Source organism: Perna viridis, chromosome 3 (assembly GCF_037379345.1).
Source record: "Perna viridis isolate PV_CMFRI_1.1 ecotype Kerala chromosome 3, ASM3737934v1, whole genome shotgun sequence".
NCBI classification, from domain to species: domain Eukaryota; kingdom Metazoa; phylum Mollusca; class Bivalvia; order Mytilida; family Mytilidae; genus Perna; species Perna viridis.
In genome coordinates this window covers 3,191,545-3,213,790 of record NC_142447.1, presented here as the reverse complement: position 1 = coordinate 3,213,790, position 22,246 = coordinate 3,191,545, and the positions used below count along the sequence as shown (strand labels likewise).

At 32.9% G+C, this 22,246-nt stretch overlaps 2 long non-coding RNA genes across 3 annotated transcripts in view; one reads left to right on the top strand and one right to left on the bottom strand.

The window, feature by feature from the left end:
• Positions 1 to 12,787: 12,787 nt before the first annotated feature.
• LOC148620674 (uncharacterized) lies at positions 12,788 to 22,235 on the bottom strand. Its single transcript, XR_015920938.1, has 5 exons — positions 22,102 to 22,235; positions 21,106 to 21,151; positions 19,006 to 19,074; positions 16,327 to 16,435; positions 12,788 to 13,643 (listed from the first exon to the last, which is right to left on the bottom strand). It is a non-coding gene; the product is annotated as an uncharacterized LOC148620674 (long non-coding RNA).
• LOC148620673 (uncharacterized) overlaps positions 15,544 to 22,246 on the top strand; it is a 46,478-nt gene continuing 39,775 nt past the window's right edge. For both annotated transcript variants that reach the window (XR_015920940.1, XR_015920939.1), the window contains exon 1: positions 15,544 to 15,563. This is a non-coding gene — a long non-coding RNA (uncharacterized LOC148620673). The remainder of the gene's footprint in view (positions 15,564 to 22,246) is intronic.

Below are 22,246 nucleotides of genomic sequence, written 5' to 3'. Positions count from 1 at the left end.
CATTGAATTAATACCACTACGGGAGTAACAAGTGTTGTGGTAGGACTGCAGACCCTTTTTGACAGTTTTGAGTATAGAAGTTAAAAGTTTTGAAAGAGGTTTGGTGGTACATTTTGCAGATCCAGCTATGAAACGTTGTTTGTATGGATTCTTGAAGTGAAGTTTAGGAATCCAGTACATAGACGGTAAATCACAATCATCGTCCTTGATAGAGAGACTAAAAGAGGATAGCACAGATTTATTGTTTTCCACAATCTCTCTTTGGATAGAGTGGTAGCAGTATAGGTCTAATCACTGCTATTATTTTCTACGTCAACCTCTGATAATGAACATTGGATATAAAACGTTTTGCAGACAAAAAAAATGTTATTTTGGGCTTTGTCTGCTGGTACGACAACATATTTGTCATGTATAGTGGACAATGTTTTTGCTACATCGAGGTCTTTGAAAACTGATGTAGCCTTTGCACTCATTGACCTACTTAAAACTTTCAAAAATGACTTTTCAACCCTTTTTTACAATACGCAAATTGATTTATAAAACTGTCTATACATTGTTGTATAAATTATTGTAGCTATGCTACATGTTCGTTTAACTTTGGAGGGCCAAAATGAAAATTAGAATTATTCTAATTGGGTTTCCATCTTTAAAGAATTTACTTGCTTGCTTGCTTACTTATATCTAAACGTCCAAGAAATAGAGAAAACGACCAATTCATAGAGATTGTCTGTTTTCAGGCAATTAAAATGAGGTTATCTATAGTATCATACTTGTTGCTACCGTAACAATTTTATGTATATTGCAATCCAATTATGTCGTCGAAGTAGCAGTACCGTCGACTAAAGAATTGCTAGAATTAATTCATATGGTCGTCTTTTTACGGACGTACTATGATACACTGTTGTCTCTCTGTGCGTCCCGTCTCTCACATTCCAACACGCTATTTGAAAATTTAAGAACACTCAAAGAGATTTACGCAAAAGAATGATTGGAATGACTAGAAAACTTTGGTAAACTATTCGTTCAATATTATTTAATATTGAATCAAAAACAGATAAACAATGCTGTGAATATGATATCCTTGGGCATCGACCATTTTTATACTGAGGTGGGGTGCTGGTATTATTTTGAATGAGATAAAATTATTTCAAATTTTAGCATTTTTTTACTCTGCCATGGACAAAAAATTATGATTCAATATATCCCCCACTACTTAACAATGTTTATTTTCAAATAAAAATTTTCAACTCTGGCTGCTGCATAATAAAAATTGTGTTGGAAAAAATTTTTCAGCAAAATCCACACCCCCCTTTAAATCGAGAAAAAATGGTCAGTTCCTAACGCGGTGAAAGATCTTAAGAAAACATTGAAAACAATAGAAATATATAAAGTGTTAAATTGAGAAAAAAAAAAAACTGATATACTGAGAATGGATATCAGGAGGTAAAATATTTTTCTATTATATAAAGATTTAAAGCTACAAATATATCAGTCATATAAATTCATTTTAAGAGATTTAAGATATTGTACGTTTTCTAAAAATTTGTCTGTAAGGTGAATCTGTTACAGAAATGCATGCATGATTACTACATGTGGACAGTTTTATTTTCTGTGTGGTGATACATTTTGTCATTTCTTTCTTGCAATCTTCTTCTTATACATATCATCGTTCATTTATTTTATTCACTTTTTTAAAACTCTAATATGAAGCTTAACAAATAGCATCATGCCTCGAACCAAAGAGTAAACAGAACTGCAAAATATATCCAGCTTAACCAAAAAATACTGATATTCGCCTTGCAGATATATTTGGTGACCTACAACGTTGACGCAGTCGCCGTCTTTTTATATAATTTAACTGCCACGCATGCCCAGAATATATGTGAACATATGTATTTTTTCCTGGTGTGTCTAAATGGTTTTAAAAAGACTACTAAGTGCATGGTATGCGGTTATCCTTGCACAACAATTATATGTGAAAAATAATTGCTAACCTATTAATATATATATATATATCAACCTGTGAAATGTTTCAACTAGTTAAAACCCTGTAACCCCAGATGTATTGTTGGGATCTTATTGTATAGAAAATGAGCGATGTTTTTTTTATGCAACTCTGTTGTATTTTCCAACCCCAATGAGACCTAATAGTCATTACTAAATAATTTGAAGCATAAGAAGTCCTTAAGGACAAAAACTTATTTCTTGATTTAATCACTTGGTTACATTTGTCATAATACTTATTAATTCGTTATAAAAATGAGCGATGCTTTATTTTTAATGCAGCTTGTGCTATCCTCTGCTCCATTGCCAAAATTGAACTGCCTACTTCTGAACTTTTAATAAACATATGATAATTATAACGAACCACATGTTATATCGATCATCCTTGACAATCTTGTAAAGCGTTCATTCATATTTTCAAATAAATTTTCCTTGTTATTCTTATCTAACATTTTCTAGCCATCATTACTACACTTCAAATAAACGACGAGATACCACATTACAAATATGCCAAATTAATTTCCTTTTATTTTCTAAAGTTTTCGATAAGATTTTGTCTTTTTTATATTCACATATTTACTTCTTTTCTAAAACAATACTTCTCTGAAAACTGCTTCTTAAGTATTAGTTGTTACTTTTTGCCAAGCTTAAGCTTTAGAAAAGGTATTGACATATATTTGTTTTGAAACGGAAGTTCTTTCGGTTTCGGACTTTTCGTAAGTTTCATTAGTTAAAAGTATATCACATTCATTTAAGTTTTATCCTTTCGATGAAGCCTTGTGTACACGTAATATATTTATTTTATAATTTCATTGAAGTATTCCCTTTAAGGGCGACACTTTGTCATTCTCCTCACATGACGATTCAAGATTATCTACACACAAACTTATATAATATATGTGCCTTTCTTGTGACCACACATATCCTCTTTTAAAAGGCCTCTATATAAATCTATATATCATATAGTCGTAAATATTGGGCAGACTAATTTTAGATATGAAACTGACAAAGATGGATTATGCACCTTTTAAGCAACCGCGACATTTTCATAACCTTTTTTTTTTGCATTTCTTTGAACTATACTTCAGTAGCAGCACTTCATCTGAGGGCTGATCAAACACACTAAGGGTCAGAGCTTTTATTCATAAGACGGCAATATATAACAGGATCATTCACAATATTTTTCCGGAGAAAAACCCTATAAAAATAAGTACAATCATACGATATTTGGTAACCATATGTCAAGTATCTACATTTCATTAATAACTGTGTATACAAATTGTGTTTCGTATAATAAAGTAACCCTAATTAGCTTAAGTAAAACAAATTGTGTATGCTTACATGTTCTATATGTTTATCACTATTCGTAACTCGTACATTGTCTACACGTATGAAATATTATCAAAATAAGAATAAAATACTGATTGGAAGCTACTTCATTTACAATCACGATAGAAATGCAAACTCCGCAATATTAGTAACTTACTAAACCAAAAGATATACTACATACAATATTAGACAAGGGTCAATATTATAGCAAAACAATAGCTAAACCATAGCAACCTAGCTTACCATGCTTCAATGTGCAAAAAGCTAAATTCGTCTTAGGGTACCTCACATTTAGCTAACACTACCTGTATAACAAGATAATTGGTTGTGAGTAAACGAAACCTTTAAATCACCGTAACAATTGATGTGTACTCATACAGTTAAAAATCTCATTGACCACAAAAACAAAAATGTTATTATAAGACTCTGAACTATTAAACACATACATGCTCGATTACGCACTCATTCAACTTATTTATAGCCTATTTAAAACTGCAAATAACCTAGTAATACAAAAATAGTATGTTTTAGCTGAAAGCTAAGTTTAAGAATATTTCTTATACTAGAGTATTATTAACATTTTAACCATTCATTCAACACACATCTTTCATTCATCATGTGGCACAAAAACGCACACTTACTCATACCGGATAAACATTACTCGGCAGATTATTAGCGAAAAGTTAGCAAAGAATCAGTGTCATTTTGTCCCGTTCAGGTCCGGGTGTTAAAAGAATAGGCCTGCAGAAGCGCTAGGTTGTCGTAAGAGGCGACTAAATAGTGCTCAGAACCCTAGCCGGGGGCTAGGGCGCTCTGCCCACAGAGCAACTGGGATGTGTGCCCCAGGTGGTTGAATGGGGTACCCCTGGCGTGTTACATGCTGGGGTTGTCAGGCTATAATACGGAAAACCTGACCGCAAACCATAGTGGTGCACCGTGTTGGGAAAGATGCCACGTTTCTCGTTAAAGAACCCTACTGTGGTATTCTCCCGGAGTAGGAACCATAGGGCTCCGCCACAGGAGGCTAAATTGCCCGACCCTACCCATCTCCCTATTTCCAGTGGCAATCAAAATTTGTCGATCCCATTGTCCTTGTGTCCCATCCCTTTTCCATTTCATCATCATTTCATGTTCATTTTATCATCAATTTCATATTCATCGTCTGAATATAGCTGAAATATTGCTGCTCGGACGTTAAACCCCAACAAAGAAACAAACAAACAAAACATCAGTGTCATTTTAGTTAATTACAGGTAATATTTAAGTCATCACTAATTAGGTAGTTTTGATAAAACTGATTGAAGTTCGAGAATGTTCCGAATCAGCATGATGAAACCTTGAAAGAAAATCGGATGAAAACAAATTATTGACCAATGAACCCGCACTCTGGACGTTTTTAAAAGAAAACACGGCATTTTTAATTTCCACAAATCAACATAATCTTCCGAAAGCGAATGAAAAAGATCCACGCACTAACAAAACTTCGGACGAAATAAGCAATTTCTAACGATAAAGTCGAACTCGGACCGGCAACGAAAGAAATCCGGAAATATACGAACTACAATTTCTCGAACTCCCGATAACTCGAACACATTTCAATGGTCCCTTGGAGTTTGAGCTACCGAGATCTGACTGTACTACAGAATTAAACAGTGAAACCAATATCAACAGAACTGAATAAAATGTCCTCGGTCAGCTTTCGTAACTCGTTAAGTAAAAATGAACACTTTTTAAATTTAATACACATACCACTATCTTTATTTCATAAGACAAACAAAATACAAACATATTATACGTATACAGTTGAAGCAATACGCAAATCAAGATGTGGTGTTACTACAGTGATGGTTGAGTCGCTGCTTTCACCTGCTTCTGGATCAACAATAACCAGTTCTAGTAGTTCCTCATCTGACGAGTCGTCATCTGTGTGAGCCACTGAACGCTGAGCATCTGACTTTCTTACTCGTGTCGTGATAGGAGTTGTTTGTCGTGTCCCCCTTCTTGGTTTAGGGACAGGTTTTTATGGTTTCGTGTGGTCGTGTATCCCTCAAATCACCAATTGGTAATAGTAGGTTCCGATGAAGATCGATCTTTTTTCCTTCACCATCTTCCCTATGCAAGGTAAAAACAGGAATATCCGGGTTGGGTTGGTCTAGAACAATATATGGATAATGCTCCCATTTGTCCGATAACTTGTGTCTCCCTTCTTCAAAGGCGACTAATTTCACAAGTACACGGTCCCCTCTCTGTATTGTAGCATCACACACAGAATTGTCGTAGCCCTTTTTTTGTCTGCTGAAATTTCTTGGAGACTTCAGCAGCCACATGGAATGCATGGTCCAATCTCTGTTTTAGATTCTCAATGTAATTTGTTCCACCACCGCACTTTCTCAAAGCAAAAGCTACATCGACAGGTAAACGTGGATTCCGTCCAAACATCAAGAAGAAATGGACATAACCTGTGGATTCATGCGGTGTACAATTGTAGGCGTGTACCAATGGTCCTATGTAGGCTTTCCAGTTCTTTTTCTGCTCTGGGTGCGATGTACCATATTACCATTATACCATTAAACCATAACTGGATTATTCTAAAGAGTTTGTATGTTCATTTATATAGTAAGAGATACTATTTCAGTTGTTCTGTAAGTAAAGAGATGCTCGCCATGAATAACTCATGGTTATGCGTTCACCACTTATAGTTCAGTCATCCTTGAAGTACATCGTCAAAATACTAGTAATAAGCTGATTAAAACTAATATTTGGGATGTGCTAGACATGGGTAAGTTTGTTACCAGTTGACAGTTTTAATCCATTTACACAAACGTACTATTTATTGGTCAAATTTGCAGCCTACGGTGTATGTCTTATTAGGCTGTAATGTCATCAAGAAATAAAAAAAGAAAAAAAAAGACCGTTAATTAGACTATATCAATATAATGTAGACAGTTGGGATTCTCCTCTCTTCTCGTCCAGTGTCATAACCTTATATGTCTGGCGTTCAAACTTAAATAAGTAATTCTATTAAAAGTATAAAAAACAAACAGAAGTCTTATCCAAACTGATTTGTTCAACTTGTCACAGTTTTCCAACTTCTTTCGTCTACCCCGGACTTGACTTTTTATAAGCAACTCGGTGGGTGTTTCTAGAAAAGCAGAGGACGCTTACCCTACCGGTGCACCTGGTCCATGCTCCCAGTTTTTGCTTTTGTTACTTTGTATGTATGACTTTAGTTACGTTATGTTCTTTGTTGTGTATGTCTGTTTTCTAAGTCTGGTCTTTGTACTTGGATAACATTCTTTTGATTACCGCTATAACCTTGGTTCCCTTAATTATTCTTTGACAAACGGTAGTGGAAGAAATGACAGTTTCCTTCATCTTAACCTATGACACAACCTGGTTAAAAGAGACTGTGGAAAAAAATATCCAAAATGATGACAACAAGTCTGTATAATGATGAGGTAGGTTCAAAATAGACGTGTCAAGACTTGTTTTGTAAAGGGCGTGTAGTACAGTGAGAAGTGGGGAACTCGGTGCTATTTACGAGCTTTATGTGCGTTGTGTAGATTACTACGGTAAAACTAAGAGATACCCGCATGTATCAACCCTTTACAAGTACATGTACACTTAAAAATGGGTTCCTTGTATCGGGTAAAAATTTTGTGAATGTTTTTACAAGCTTGTGATACCCTGATTTCAACATTATCATATGGCCCCAGTATGAATCGCGAAATTGTTTTTAATGGGACCCTTTTGAGTAGGGTTGCAGTATTGTTGCCGGACTATTACCGATTTATTCTCACTTGCAATGTGTCGGGTGCTGCAAGCAGAACAGGACTTGCTTACTATTTCGGAACACCTGATGTCATTTCCGGGTTTTGTGGAAGTTACTTTTTGTTGCACGTCTTGTTTTCCTTAACTTCAGTTTTTATATGTATTTTACATCTTTTACATTTTGCATTTATTTTATTTGCATCTCTGCAATTTGGATTGTCTTTGTTTCCTGTTTTCACGTTCAGGTCTTTTGTACTGGTTTTTGATGTATTTGAATAAACCCATTATTGACGCTTCGGATTCTTGACATGTTTGTCAACTGACCTCCCAAAAAGATTTGCAGATAAAACTGTCATGACACATTACTTTTCTTTAAACAATTAATTCCTTCCAAATCTCGGTATGTACTACTATCCTTTTCTAAGAATTACATAAACTAAGTATTGTTTAATATAACATTAAATAGAGCTGAGTTTAACTAAATATACCCATACACAAATAAATGAATACTTCGTGTTCTTAGTTTTGTTCTGACATTTCCACCATTTCAAAACAATTTCTAATTTCCACCAAATATACAACATGGTTCAACACACCGAATTTGCAACATATTTATGATTGGTATTTTTGTATTTATTTTGGATTCGGAATTCTTTTGAATTGTGTTGCGTTTATTTTGTGTTACTATGAATTCCATCATTTACTCTGACGAAAGATTAGGGAAGGTTGGGACCCAATCAAACTAGCTTAACTCACCGCATCTTTTGCGCCTATCAAAAATCAGAAATATATAGCATTTGTTAAAGCTGTGTAATTTTAATTTTGTTATTTATAAGTTCAGGGTACCGGTATCATGTGATTATCATCGTGCTGGACACGTATATTTTTCGCTTCATGGGACAGTAGACTCCACTTTTGAGACAAAAACTTTTTACTTACTTTACTTTACATTAAGGGAGGGTTGTTATCTCCTCGACACATTTCCCGTTTTCACTTTTTTCTCTATTTGAAATTAAAAAAAAATCATATTGCAATTTGTTGCCATTTGATGACTCTATTCACAACTGTTCTAACCTTTTCTGGTGTTAACTATTTTTGGAGTATCAAAAATTCGTTTGAGGTATTAGATCAGCTTCATAAATTTCAGTATTAGTTTGATTCGGTAGATAGTTATGACGTTTTAATCAAGTATACAACACTGCCACATTAACTTATTAACGACAAGTTGTCATATTTAATAAAATGATCTTTTGTAAAACTCATTTCTTTTGTAATGACTTCAATGCTTTTTTCAGTAATTTCAGACGGGATATATATACATTCACAAGACATATTTAGATATACATATATAATCAATGAGTTAATTTTTTTGATTGACAAAATTTACATTCGTTTCCGTATTACTTTCAGGTCGTTGGTGTTCCCAATGGGACTAATTGTGCTCCTCTCATGGCCTATTTTTTCTTCTACTGTTATGATCACAGTTCATGTCAAAACTCTTTAAATATCCTTCAAAATATTATCTTTTGCGTGAATTTAATAACACATTGAGATGTCTTGATGATATTTTTGCCGTAAAAAATCCTTCGAAAACTATGCTAAAAATATCTATTGGAAAGAATTAGTTGACAGTCTTATGTAAAAAGTACCCGTATACCTTTTATTGATTTAGACAATGGGGGAGCCTTCGAACAAAAATCTATGACAAAAAGACTATTTTGATTTCCCTATTGTTAATTTTCCATTCCTAGAGAGTGGTTTCCCGAAGCATCCTCCTATTATATTTACATTTCGCAACTAGTATTTTTTGCTCGTATTTATAATAAAATGTCAGATTTTAACGAACACAACAAATTCCTCTCAGCAAAGCTTTTGTACCAGGGTTATCGATTTCACAATATTCTAAAATCATTTTAATTTCTTCATCGTTACAATAGTTTGGTACTAAAATATAATACCACTTGCAGATTCTTAAATAAAAGTAGTGTTGTTCATATAGTTTTTTTAATGGAATTATAGTCTATTAAGCACATTCTTTCAAACAAATTCCGATGGATTTATCAACTACCTTTAATAGATTTATTCGCAAAATATCTGATTTTCAATTCATTGTCTTTGAATCTTGTTTTTATCTAATACAGATATTCGGCCCCTAAGTGCAAACCTACGTAAAACGAAGTCATTTTACACTACATCAAGTCTTAACTATTAAGAACTTGATGTTTCTTCTTCAAACCCAGTACACTAGAATTGCAGTGACCGATTATTTCTGGTAATTTTGATGGTATTGTCATTCTTTGGTATATTCATATGATATAATTTATATTCTTATAAATTATAAGAATAGCTGATGTATTTTACTGTCTATTCTATAAGACTTCAGTAGCCTACTTCGCTGGTTATTTAGTATGCACCTCGTTATTAAGATTCGTCATAGACAGAAAATATAACAGGCTGTCCTTAAATTTATCGATTTCTATTTCCTTCAGTAACTGATAACAATTTTACAGATTGCATGGATATATCCCGGTCTGCATTCTTTCTAAAGGAATGCTTGCCATAGTGATGAAAAGTAATTATATCCTAGAATGAGAAATTCAAACTCAAAGCAAACATAAAAAATATTCAATAGTGTTGTTTTTCTCTCATCTTTTTTAACATAAAAAAGACTGTTTTCCATGTCTTGTATATCCCTTGATTATAGTATTTTTTTTTATTTCCGCTAGAATCTTGGTTCCCTTGATCACTCTTTTACCTGTGCTGTCTCAAGTAATCCTACTATTCTATAATTATTTTCAATCTCCTCTGTATTTATTTCGTACATATTTTTATCTATTCTTAAACCAATTGATGTTTTTTCGTTATGTTCGATAAAGTTCTTTAGTAAAATACTATTTTCAATTTACTTAAAGGTAAATATGCTATCAAGCCTCATCTCATCTACCCTTAAAAATGAAAGAAGGGACACTCATAACACACACTGAAGACTGACTTAGGTTAATCTCATAATTGAAAAAAAAGGAAATACGTTGTATTACAACTTAACATCATGACGTGACCACTTTAAGTTTCCCATTCCCCTATGTAGCTCCGGCATAAGTTGCTTTTGGCATACTTACAAGCTTTGCTCGATATTTTAACAACCATATCACTGATTTTCTAGATAAAGATCAGCAAATTGCTCAAAGATATTAAAACAAGTACATTTTACCCTTAGATGAAGGTTGTCACGAAAAAAAATTTGGATGTTATCATGAAATGAATGTTCACATTGAGTATCTGTTCATAAAGTGACAAGAGATGCATCTTTCATAAATATTTCTCCTTTTATTCACTTGAGTTCAACTTCAACGGTCAGCACGGCGATGTCTTGCAAATACCTGTAAATGCGTATCCATCCGGATTACCAGAGGTCAACCAACGTGTTTTTGTTGGTTTCGTGCTGTTCGTTTTTCTGTGTATACATTTGTATGTGTGTTTTTTAATTTGTTCTTCGTCTATTGTGCTTTCATTACATCATTGTGAATTTGCTATTTCGATATTTCGTCCGAATGAATTTGGGATTTCAATAGGTGCAACATGAACTTTCCCGATGAATCAGATACAAAATAAGGAATCTATTTTGAATTCACCGCAATTATTCGTAATAAAAAATTAAATGAATCGTAATGAAATTCAAAAGAATAATACTTATAGCACTGTGCATCGCTATTTACAACTTTGATCTCAATGCAGTTTTTGATAAATGTATATATAGCAATAGCATAAATGTGATGAATTTATTTGACAACAATCCAAGGCGAATAAGGAGTCATGGCCATCACCACTATACGTCACCTAAATTACATTATGTCTCCATAGATGGTCTCCTTCCTTTCATACAAAAAACTCTTGGACTTCATCACATTAGAACTAAACTATATCCTTTACCTCTCACTCTCCTACACCCCTTTACAAAAGAAGTCTTGACACTCCTGTTTCTGACTCTACCTCATCATTATACAGACCTGTTTCCATGGATATTGGTGTCAATAGACTCTTTAAACCAGTTTGTGTGAAAAGTCAAGATGAAGAAAAACGATCGTTTCTTCCACTACCTTTGTCAATAAAGGTAAAAACGCAATTAATTTGGCTAACACCATCCATCACAAAAAACGTTACCAACAAAATTCCCCCATATTTCAAAAACAAATCCATACCAATTATTTCATATTCCTGTACTTCACCCATTGCATCCAAAATTTCTATTTATAAAAGGCTACTGCAGAACCATCGAAATTAAGAAATTCAATATTCATTATCAGAGGTACACGTAGAAAATAATAGCAGTGATAGGGCATATACTGCTACCACACTCCCCAAAGAAGAGATTGAGGATAACCTTAAATCTTTGCTATCCTCTTTTGGTCTCTCTACAAAAGTCGGTGATTGTAATTTACCGTCTGGAATTTTTTATCGACAACACATTTGTCCAGTGTGGTGGACGCGTTTTTCAACAAACGGTCGACATTCCAATGGGAACAACTTATGCCCCTCTACTATACTTGCTGACCTATTTCTTCGATCTAATGAGGCTGAATTTATAGCTAATCTGATCCGAAAGAGAGGGTATCGTTTAGCTAGATCCTTTAATCTCAGTTTGCGCTATATAGATGACGTATTATCTTTAAACAATCCTAATTTCGGGGATTTGATACATCGCATCTACCTCAAAGAACTTGAGATAAAGGATACTACAGACACTGTGAAGTAAGCCTTATGTATTGACCTACGCTTAGAAATCAATGGTAAGGGAAAACTATTGATCAAACTTTACGACAAACGTGATGACTTTTCATTCCGAAATGCCAACTTTTCTTTCATCTGTGGCAACATCCCTTCGGCACCTGCGTATGGAGTGTTCAAATCACAACTCTTACGTTATGCCAGAGCTTGCAGAAACTACGCAGACTTTTTGTATGGCACTAGACTTCACTAAACAAGTAGGCTTCTGGAGCAGAGTTATGTTGCTACAAGACTGAAGTCATCACTACAGAATTTTATGCTCACCATCATGAACTCGTTGGTCGTTACGGTGTATCCATCTATGCAATGAAAACTGATTTGTTCAACATGTCATAGTTTTCCTTATCTCTTTCGTCTACCATGGACTTGACTTTTTATGAGCAACTCGGTGGATGTTTCTAGAAAAGCCATGGACGCTTACCCTACCGGTGTACCTGGTCCATGCTGCAGTTTTTAGTGGAGTCCGAGTTGCTCATTTGCTTTCGTTACTTTGTTTGTATTATTTTGGTTACTTTGTGTTCTTTGTTATTTGTGTTTGTTTTTCATGTCTGGTCTTTGTACCTGGATTACATTCTTTTGATTTCGGCTAGAACCTTGGTTCCCTTGATTACATTACCCTTGATGCCATTTTCATTTCTAAAATTTGCTAAAGTTAAATTTGTTTTAGAGGAATTGTAATACAATGCCTTTATACATCTTATATATAAACTTTTGATTTTAGTTTCAGTAAAAATGATCAATCAAAAATATTTGCGAACATAATAGCTAAGAGCGCGTGCAATGATTTGTGAACATTGCTTTAAACAATTCTAGTAAGTATTCATGTTTACATAATGATAAAGTGTGACAACTAATGGATTAAATACTTTATACATGTACTATGATAAGAATCTGCATGTCAAAACCCAACCGATCTGAGAATAAAATATCATCCAGGGATGCTACCTCTATTTGAAAAGACAATTATTTTATATCTACATCATTGGATTAGCTCAAAAGTATTTCAATACATATTCTAAAATTAAGTTTTTAACAGGGTTATTCGCCCTTGAAATGTTCACTTTCAGTGCTTTGAAATTGTAACTCAATGTCCAGCATGATATGGAAAATCTTGTCTGTTTTCCTTGATTCTGATGGCGCAAATAGACAAATTACACTATCAAAAGGACGTTTTTTTTCATACCGTTTCACTTACTGCCTGATTCTTAGAGGGACGGACTGACCCCTAATTGAAGAAAATTTCATATTTGAATTGTTTCTATATAATGAGAATAGGTATGGTGAATATGTCAAAGAGACAACAGCCCCACCTGGACGCAAAATTTAACTTTTATCACAAAATTAGAAAATCAATTACAATCCAACAATAAATAAATTCTAATAGTTAAATGAAGAACAGTTATCGAAAAACTCATGGTGCATGATTACTCGTCCAAATTTCAGAAAATGAGACATTTTTCACAATAAAAAGGATGAGGTACATGAAGTAGTAAAAATATCACTGCCAAAATACTGTTTGAGACGAATACTATTACTGACACAAATGCTGCAATCATGATCGTGATACAACAGACAACGATGAACCTACCAGTGAGCGACATAAACTATAAAATATAAGTGATGTTAATGCTAGTATCAACATGGCGCTTTCTTTTATAAATCTTCGTAAGGCGACACTTTCCTGTAAAGGATACGGTCTTAAATTGGATGTTTTCAGGCAGTTTCAAATACAGTGCCGGTATTATTCTCTGTCTCTGGAATAGAGGATTCATTTTAGGTATTAACAGTAGACACAAAACCTCTTCAGATATTAAAATATTGAAGATCTTTTTAATACCCGGAATATGATCTCTAAGTACTGGCAATGTGCTAAAATTCTTTTGAGGATCCGAACCAAATAAACCAGTCATACGACTGTTGACGCTAAATTAGCGTTAGGAATTAACGTTAAGTTAACGTTAGCAGCTTAATGTTAGATAGTGTTAATTCTTAATGTTAATTTAACATTAAATTGTTCCAATGTTAAGTTAGTGTTAAATTAAAATAACTTAATATTTATTTAGCGTTAACCTAACGTTAAATGAACTTAACGTTAAGTTAATGTGACTCATTTTTGACTGTGTAATACGGAGCACTCTAGTTAAGATAAAAAAAATTAGTCATGTCATTAAAAATTCGTCATCTTTTCTTCTTTTTAATATTTTTTAATGGTTATCATTTTTTGGTGTGTTGTTTTTTACATCTACGTCCAATGAGTGGGAGATATCATGTACAAAAATTACTTCGTATTTTTATCAAGTAATAATGCAATCTTTTGATGTTTTAATTTTGCATTTGTAAATTGATAATTACTTTTTATAAATATGAATAAAACATTTTGAAAGTATTGATTTTTTTTGTAATTTGATTCGAGTGACGGACTTTTTGTAAAAACAGTCTGGTGACGCTTTTGTTTCTGATAGTTTTAATAAATGAACGACTTTTCCAGAAATAAAAGAAACTAATTACAGGTCCCAAGATAATGTGTACACGAGAACTGTAATGTAGAAGCCATTAATCAGGACTGAGAACATTGTCAGTAATAATTATATAAGTTACAAGATATTGTCCAAGCCAGTACGAAACGGCGTCATCTCTCGTCGTTTTCGGCCTCGAAAATGCTTCAAGTTAACTGTGAGAAATTTCTTATATAAAGTACGTTCCAAATACAACCTACATATGTCTTTATTTTAATTATAAGTTTTGTTAAACGGTTTCGAACGTTAAGTATTGCCGACCGATGTTTACTCCCGTATAAAAATAAACCCTTGACGAACCTCGCACATATATAGTTGTATATTTTTAGAAATATAAATGAACACATTGTTTACAATGTCTCCGATACGTGTCTGGTCATCTCATGGACTGCAATTAATAATGATTACTCAATGCAAGACAGTTGTGAAGTATGTATCAATGATAAATGTCTTTTTTACGATTTTCACGTTACATTTGTCAGCCACGTGCTAATCGTCTCAACCGCTGTTTTATTGTGCCGACGGCTTGGATTAAAGCTGGACAAATCATCTAGTATCGATTTCGGCGATTGGATTAGTTACTGGGGCCCCACATGAATTTTGGAGGTCAGTGACCTGGGAGCTTGGGTACTCAAGTCCATAATGTCGGTGAAGATCAATGAGATTAACTTCACCGTAATGGGTGATTTTTCACCCAGGTCGGTGGTTCTCCGTACACAATTAACAACTGGAATATACAATGTCTGAGCTGGATGGGTGTTATACTCACATTTCACCGTGAAAAAATCCGACTGACACCGTGTTTCACCGACTAACACGGATTTAAAACTCCGACTTGAGTGTTAGAGTACCACAAGTCGCTATGTGTAGTGTAATTCAGTCATGTGGTAGTTCGGTCCTTTTAATTATCAAAATGTATTCATTGTACCATACATGTCAATGTATCTATAAGTATCAAGATTATGATCGACATCTTTGTATTGAACTGTTTTTTTTTTCAAACAAGAAATGACCCTTTAGTAATACTTTACAATACCACAATAAGAAAAAAAAACATATATGACCAACGGAATCTTTTGAAAAAGAGCCAGAATATAAGATTACTTGTTACCTAACAAAAAAAATCAGTTTTGTGTAGGATACTTATCGATATCAAAGGTAAGTATTTTGATCTAATTCGCTGAATTATTTAAAAAAAATCACATCTTACCGCTTTTCAGCAATCGTCCAATGATTTTACAAAAGTAAGAAAAAATGTATTAGTGGAATCACCGCGGCTGTAGGCTGTGCCTAACTCATATTAGAAGATAATATTGATGTAAAAAATCTCTCGTCATACGAACAGGTAACGGATTCATGATAAGATCTTTTAACCTGAAATTCCAGATTTCCAGTTCACCTGCCCAAAATAGCCATGTGAGCTATTGCAATTGCTTTGCGTCCGTCGTCGTCGCCGTCCTTCTTCGTCGTCAACAATTTTTCAAATTTTTCCACTCTTACACTACCGGACCAACTAAAACTAAACTTGGTTTAAGTGTTTCTAAGAGTATTCTATCTAAAATTAATGTTCGGATTTTGCTGTCGTAAAACACGGTCGCCGTCACAAAAATAGAACAAAGGGGACCAGCCAGCAGTTTTTGCATTTTGTTCTATAAAATTCACGTAAGATATTTTAAATTCACATTGTAAACATTTCGCATGGGACCATTAAATTCAATTAAATTGTCGACAATGAATAAAAAAACATACAGATATATCTGAATTATTTCTTTTTAATTGGAACATGATTTAACACCTTAGAATGTAATGTGTCTATGAAAGGTAGAAATAAAAAACCATTCTACAAAACGTCAAACTTGTCAATTGAAATAATACTTGAAAGGAGTCTAAACTTAGTCTTTATCTTGTATAAAAAACTTACAAAACAAGCCAATCACACTTCGACAGAAACATCACAAAAACTGTAATAATAATATGAAGCAGTATTTCAGATCTTGTTCTTTCCACGTTTGACCTCATTTCCTTTACACCTGTGAATGGAAATATGCAATATTTCGTTGAAACAAACAGGCCTAAAGTTCATGTAATTGTTATGTTTCTAATCAACTCGCCAATCACGATGTTAGCTGGGGAATTCTTGTTTCACTCCGTTGCTTTTAGCAATATCATTTTTATTTAAGTTTTCAAAAACAAGGTTTGGAGATTGTTGTTTTTGCAACGTTTCATGCTATCCATTACAAAGCATAGGTGGCTAGTTGATTTCTCCTGTCTGATTATCGATTCCCTGAACATGACGTGTCACGTGCTTATTATTTGTGCTTGGTATCATTTATATTATCATTTAGTTCTACTATCGTGGGCTTATTGTTTTACACCGTTTTAAATTTATAATGCTCCTCCGATTTCTTTGGAATCAAAAATATCTTCGAGACACACGAAATTTTTTTCGTGCCTTGAAGACAAGATATCAAGAAATTATCAGAAGCCTCGAAAATGGACTTTAAACTTATTTCAGTGAATTGGACTATGACATGTCTTCAAGATGCATTAGAACAAAAAATAATCCATTGCTATTTAAAGTCGTATTATAGATTTAGGCTGGATTTTCACACAGTTTGGAAGAAAAGATAGGAAAAAGATTTCATGTGTTCTTAAGATACTTTACAATAAGCTTCGAGAAGTTAAGCCAGGATCAGAAAGAACTAAATAAAAAAAAATAAAAGAAGCAAAAACAAAGAAAATGGAAAGCAATTTTAATGGCATAACTTTTCATAATGTTTTGCTTTTTTCATTTGGTTTATGGACTGTATGCTCATATGATCCGCTAGTAGGTTATTCAAACTTGAACCATGTAAAAAATAACTGGCCACTTTGTGACATACGGGATGTCGACTTACGTAATGAAAATAAAGAGAGGCCACCATGCTAAGATGGCTCGAAATTTTTGAAAAGTTCATTGAGGTGTAGAATAAATGTGTTAATTATTACAATAAATGTAGAGATGGTACTTGCATCAAATATTGGCAACTAATCAGGCTATTGATTGATTACATTAAATGTCTTTTAACTTATACAAGTTAAACAAAATCTAGATATTTTTATTTTGCCGTCATTCTTCGTTTTCAAGTCAACAAATGTTTTCGGACGAGTTTTTAGAAACCACAAGGCAGACTCTTACAAAATTTTTACACACATATGCGATTTAATTCGAGATTACACATACGCTTTTCGAAACTAAAAAAAGTTTACAATTTTTAAATGGCAACGAAAATCGTTCAAAAAGTCAAAATATAGGACATTGTGATATCTCAGAAACATAGATTGCCAGGGCTTGCATTATGGTACATTGGCAAAAAAAAATAAGCCAGAAACTATCTTTCCTGTTTGCCATGGCAACTGTTTTTCCCGCCAAAAAATTTAAAAACTCTAATTTAGATAATTTGGTTTTTTAGGTAAAAATGAGATGCCGAATCTAAATTTGGAGAGTTACTCCATTTAATATATGCTATTGCCATCTATGGTTGTCCATTTTAACATGCTTGGAATTTTTATGAAATTAAAATTTTATAAGTATTAAGGATACGTTTAAATTCAAATCTGGGGATTACTGGACAATTTGAAAGTCTTTAATATCATTAAGGCATACGAATCAACCAATATTTCAATATGAATGAAATTTGGGGTTGTTAGTAATATGCCTAATCTAATCTATCTAAATCTTGCTGTTTCGAAATCATTTGAGTATCAATATTGACATGTCAATCAATTTTCTAGAAATTACAAAATGCTCGGATTCCAATAAAATGGGTAAAAGGATATGCCAAATACACAAGTTTCTAGACATTTTGATTGTCGTTGATTTTGCAGATTTTGATAAAATGTAAAAATAATGGTCAAAATTACAGTATACCCCTGTCGCTGTTAGGGAAAGATCTTAATTATCAGAAACGGTTAAAATACAATAAATCCCAAAACTACTTTAAGATGACTTGAAAACGAGAGAAAGGAACGGCGAAACAGCAATAAGTTTCCGATATACCTTTTGGTCAAAGAATTAAGGTAGATATTACAAATTTAATCTTTCATCTTGCACATGTATCTCAATGAGCAAATAGTGTTTGCAATTATATTAAAACACATTTGTATTACTTTTTCAAAACTTTTGACATGAAAGTTTGTATAATAAAAGCATGTTTTATTTCATTTTAAAAGTTCTTTTAGAGAGAGTGATAGCTGCAAACAAAAGTTCTTTGATCCCCAGTTTTCTTTTTGAAATTTGAAAGAATATCAGAAAAGTGTTTTGTACAAATTGTTGAGAAATGCCAACTACCAATTCTTTTTAGATATGATATACTTAATAATAAGAAAATGTACAGTAACATTATACCGCCCAAAATTTGTCTGTTATAACACAACCACGGCAATATGGATATTGATCCGTACTTCATGATCAAATGAGTTGGATTGAAAGAATATTTGATGTTTTTTTAATTGAACTGTTGAATTTCGATATAAGACAAATGTTACGAAATTAATATAACTGTAATTTAAAACATTAAGTTAACCAATGTAATGATCAACTTTACTCACTTTTACTTACATTTTTTGTCGAAAATTGCGTTTTGGCAGAGCTTTCCGTTATAACAACATTTGGCCTCTAACGCAACATCTGGAAAATGATTGTAGAACGATGTTTCAACAATTGTCGTATTTCTTTTAAAATCTTGATTTACCGTATCTGAGCTTTCTAAACTATAGTTGTAACATGTGGGTTTTGATATACCCAATAACGGAGCACAGAATATTGTCAGTTTCTTCTTGTTACCATTCGTCACATTAATCAGTATGTCCGAATCCATTTTGGAGACATAACAGTTAAACACAGTCTTGCTTCCTTTACAAGATATGTTTAATGTAACTTCTGGATTATTACCATATGTTAATCCTACGATAGTAGAATAATCAAAGAATAGTTAGGTGAAAAGAAACAGTCATCAAAATATAACCCCTGGGATTTCAGAAATCGAAGTGTAACGAAGTTCTCTGTACGGGTTATCGTTTTTTGTTTTTTTTTTTACCATCTATTATTTAGATATCTATATAATATATGTTCATATGTTATGACCTAAAGTGGATAAATGTTTACTTTTAAATTAACAACGGTTATGTACTTTAAAAACTATTGATGAAATTGATGAATATTAAAACAGGGAATATTGTTAGTTCATCTGGTCAAATCATGACTAGTATAGTATGTATTTTACACATGATAGTTTTTCAGGTGGATTGTGTGGATTAATTACATATATGCGTGATTTCACATACAAATGTTACATGTAAGCCGAAGCGCCATGAACCAAAAAGTTACCGATTTGATTGAATAGTATGTACTAGTATTTAATTCATAACTCCCTGCTCCTTTTGTTAAATCTTCCTAATTTCATGTAATTTCTTTGTCCTCTTCAAATATAGTCATTATCTGTCTCTTCACACATCTGTTTTGTACTTTAACAGTCATTCAATATATGGTCTTTCATTCCGATTTATTGGAATTACATCTGCTTTTCTAATTTCGTGCAGTGTTGGTCTGCCTTTTTTATTGTTTTATCAATCGGTGATAGAACTCGAGTCCTTTTTTTTTGGTCTGCTCTTCCGTTCTTCATTGTATTTTCAATTTTCGATAAACACTTGTCACATTCTTTCTGTTCATCAATTCTACGTCAAATGTTTTGTTGACATAAATATTTGCTTCCTTTTTGAATAAATGATCTTCCACAGAGAACTATCGTGAAATCTTCAGTGTTCTCATTACATGTACATTTTTGCGATTTGTTCAAGAAATGAAAAAAATCCATTTCCATGCAATTGATAAGTAGATGATTCCATAGAGAGGTATTTCGTGCGCTTGGGAAAATTATGCTCTCAATCTCAATATTCCAGGAATGCATTACTTCATGTTGTTTAGTAATTAATCGTGTGTTGGTAACATCCTCGTATGAATCAATAAAAATATTTTGCCTATCGGAGAAACATTTCCTGGACAGTGGGCATCACCTGTGATTCTTGTACAGTACCAAATAATGGGATTTCAAGGTGATGGTTCTGTAATACTTGTCCTTGTTAATAAAATCTAGACCGACAACATGACATTCATTAATAATATAGAGAAAACTTGTAATTTGTAATTTGGAAAAAAAATGACAAGGTTTATTTTTGCTCATACATGATATAACGATCGAGTAATTTACTCTTGGGTTGAACGACTTAAATAAGGGTAGCCCTGGAACGAGTTCAACTTTGTCTGTAGTTCTAGAAATAGTCTTGATGTATACCACATCGGCAGGTTACATTCAAGAAAGATTCCTATTGGGCTCCCTGGTATGGGTAATACCTGTTATGATATACTTTCGGTCACTCCTTGTTAAAAGTTGTTTGCTTCCAGTCCGCTTTACCCACCACCAAAGGTCATTTCTGATCATAATCGATCTATGTCCGGTCCACGTCACTTCCGGTCATAGGTCACATTCAGATGTAACGTAGAGAGTATGCGCAAATATGTGAAAATCAAATGATATTTTGTAAACGACAAATATTTTACTCAGACACATGATACAAGAAAAAAAGTTTAATATAAATTTTGTCTTTCAATGACAAAATATTCAATTATTATGTTCATATATTATTTTATATAAATACTCACCATGCATAGACCAAATGGTGACGCAAAGAAGGCAATAAAACATTTTCTGTAAAAATATCAAAACTGTTACATTTTAATGTACTATAATATGTAGTTATGTAAGAGCAAGGCAATTTAAAGCCATTTTGTCGAGGTATTTTTTCATGTAGATTTTATTCTTTTCCAATTTAATCATCCTTTTTTTCTTTAGTTGGGCATTCAAACAGTAAAATATAACATCAAACTATTTGAAGTATAGAAATTAAGGTAAAATTTCCAAAAAAGAATTCCTTCACAATAAAACAGTTACTTTCTGAAGGGATCTCTGTAATTTTGATGTTGACAAAATATTAAAATTATAGTGATTATATGAACAACACGCCAAAACCAACAAACCACTTAAGTAGTAGTCCTTTTAAGATTCATGCAAATTCTGTAATGAGCTATACACCCCAACAAGGCTACATATTCTTAATTTGTGTTATCAAGTTGCTTTATAGGACAATATGATGAAAGATTTAACTATTCATTTCAATCTGTCTGCTCTTAGAGGAATTTAAAAGTTTCCATTGTATTTTAGACCATTTACAGAGTTATCTCCCTTAATTATGAATTCTAATGAACATTCCATACATTTCATATCTCTTAAGAACAAGGGGTATATGAAAAACACATGTTAATTCCTGTTAAATGTAACATGTTAAATAAAATATCAAAAATAGAAAAAAATATGTAGGCAACCAACCATGAATAATACTTTGCATGATTCGTAGCTGAAGTGCTACTTAATTGCAGTTTGATTTGTTTATCTGACTAACATTTCTTTGGGTGTGTATTTTATTTGATGCTAGAACATACACATTAATGGCATATGCATTAAAAAATATCCCAACAGGTACAAAATATCACTTTTAGTACATGTTATATATTAATATTTCATTCTATGTTTATACTTAATCTAAATAAAATATTTCAATAAAAGGAATTTATAAAACAAAATTTATGAAGAAAACATACCCTTTGCATATTTGAAGAAGTTGAAAAGTTTGGTGTTTGTAAAACTGTTTAAAAGTGGATGATGATATTTTTTTTTCTTTTCTTGCTATTTCAAAAGCAAATAGTCTAAATACACCTCCTGTAAAATAAAAGCACCAATCATTTT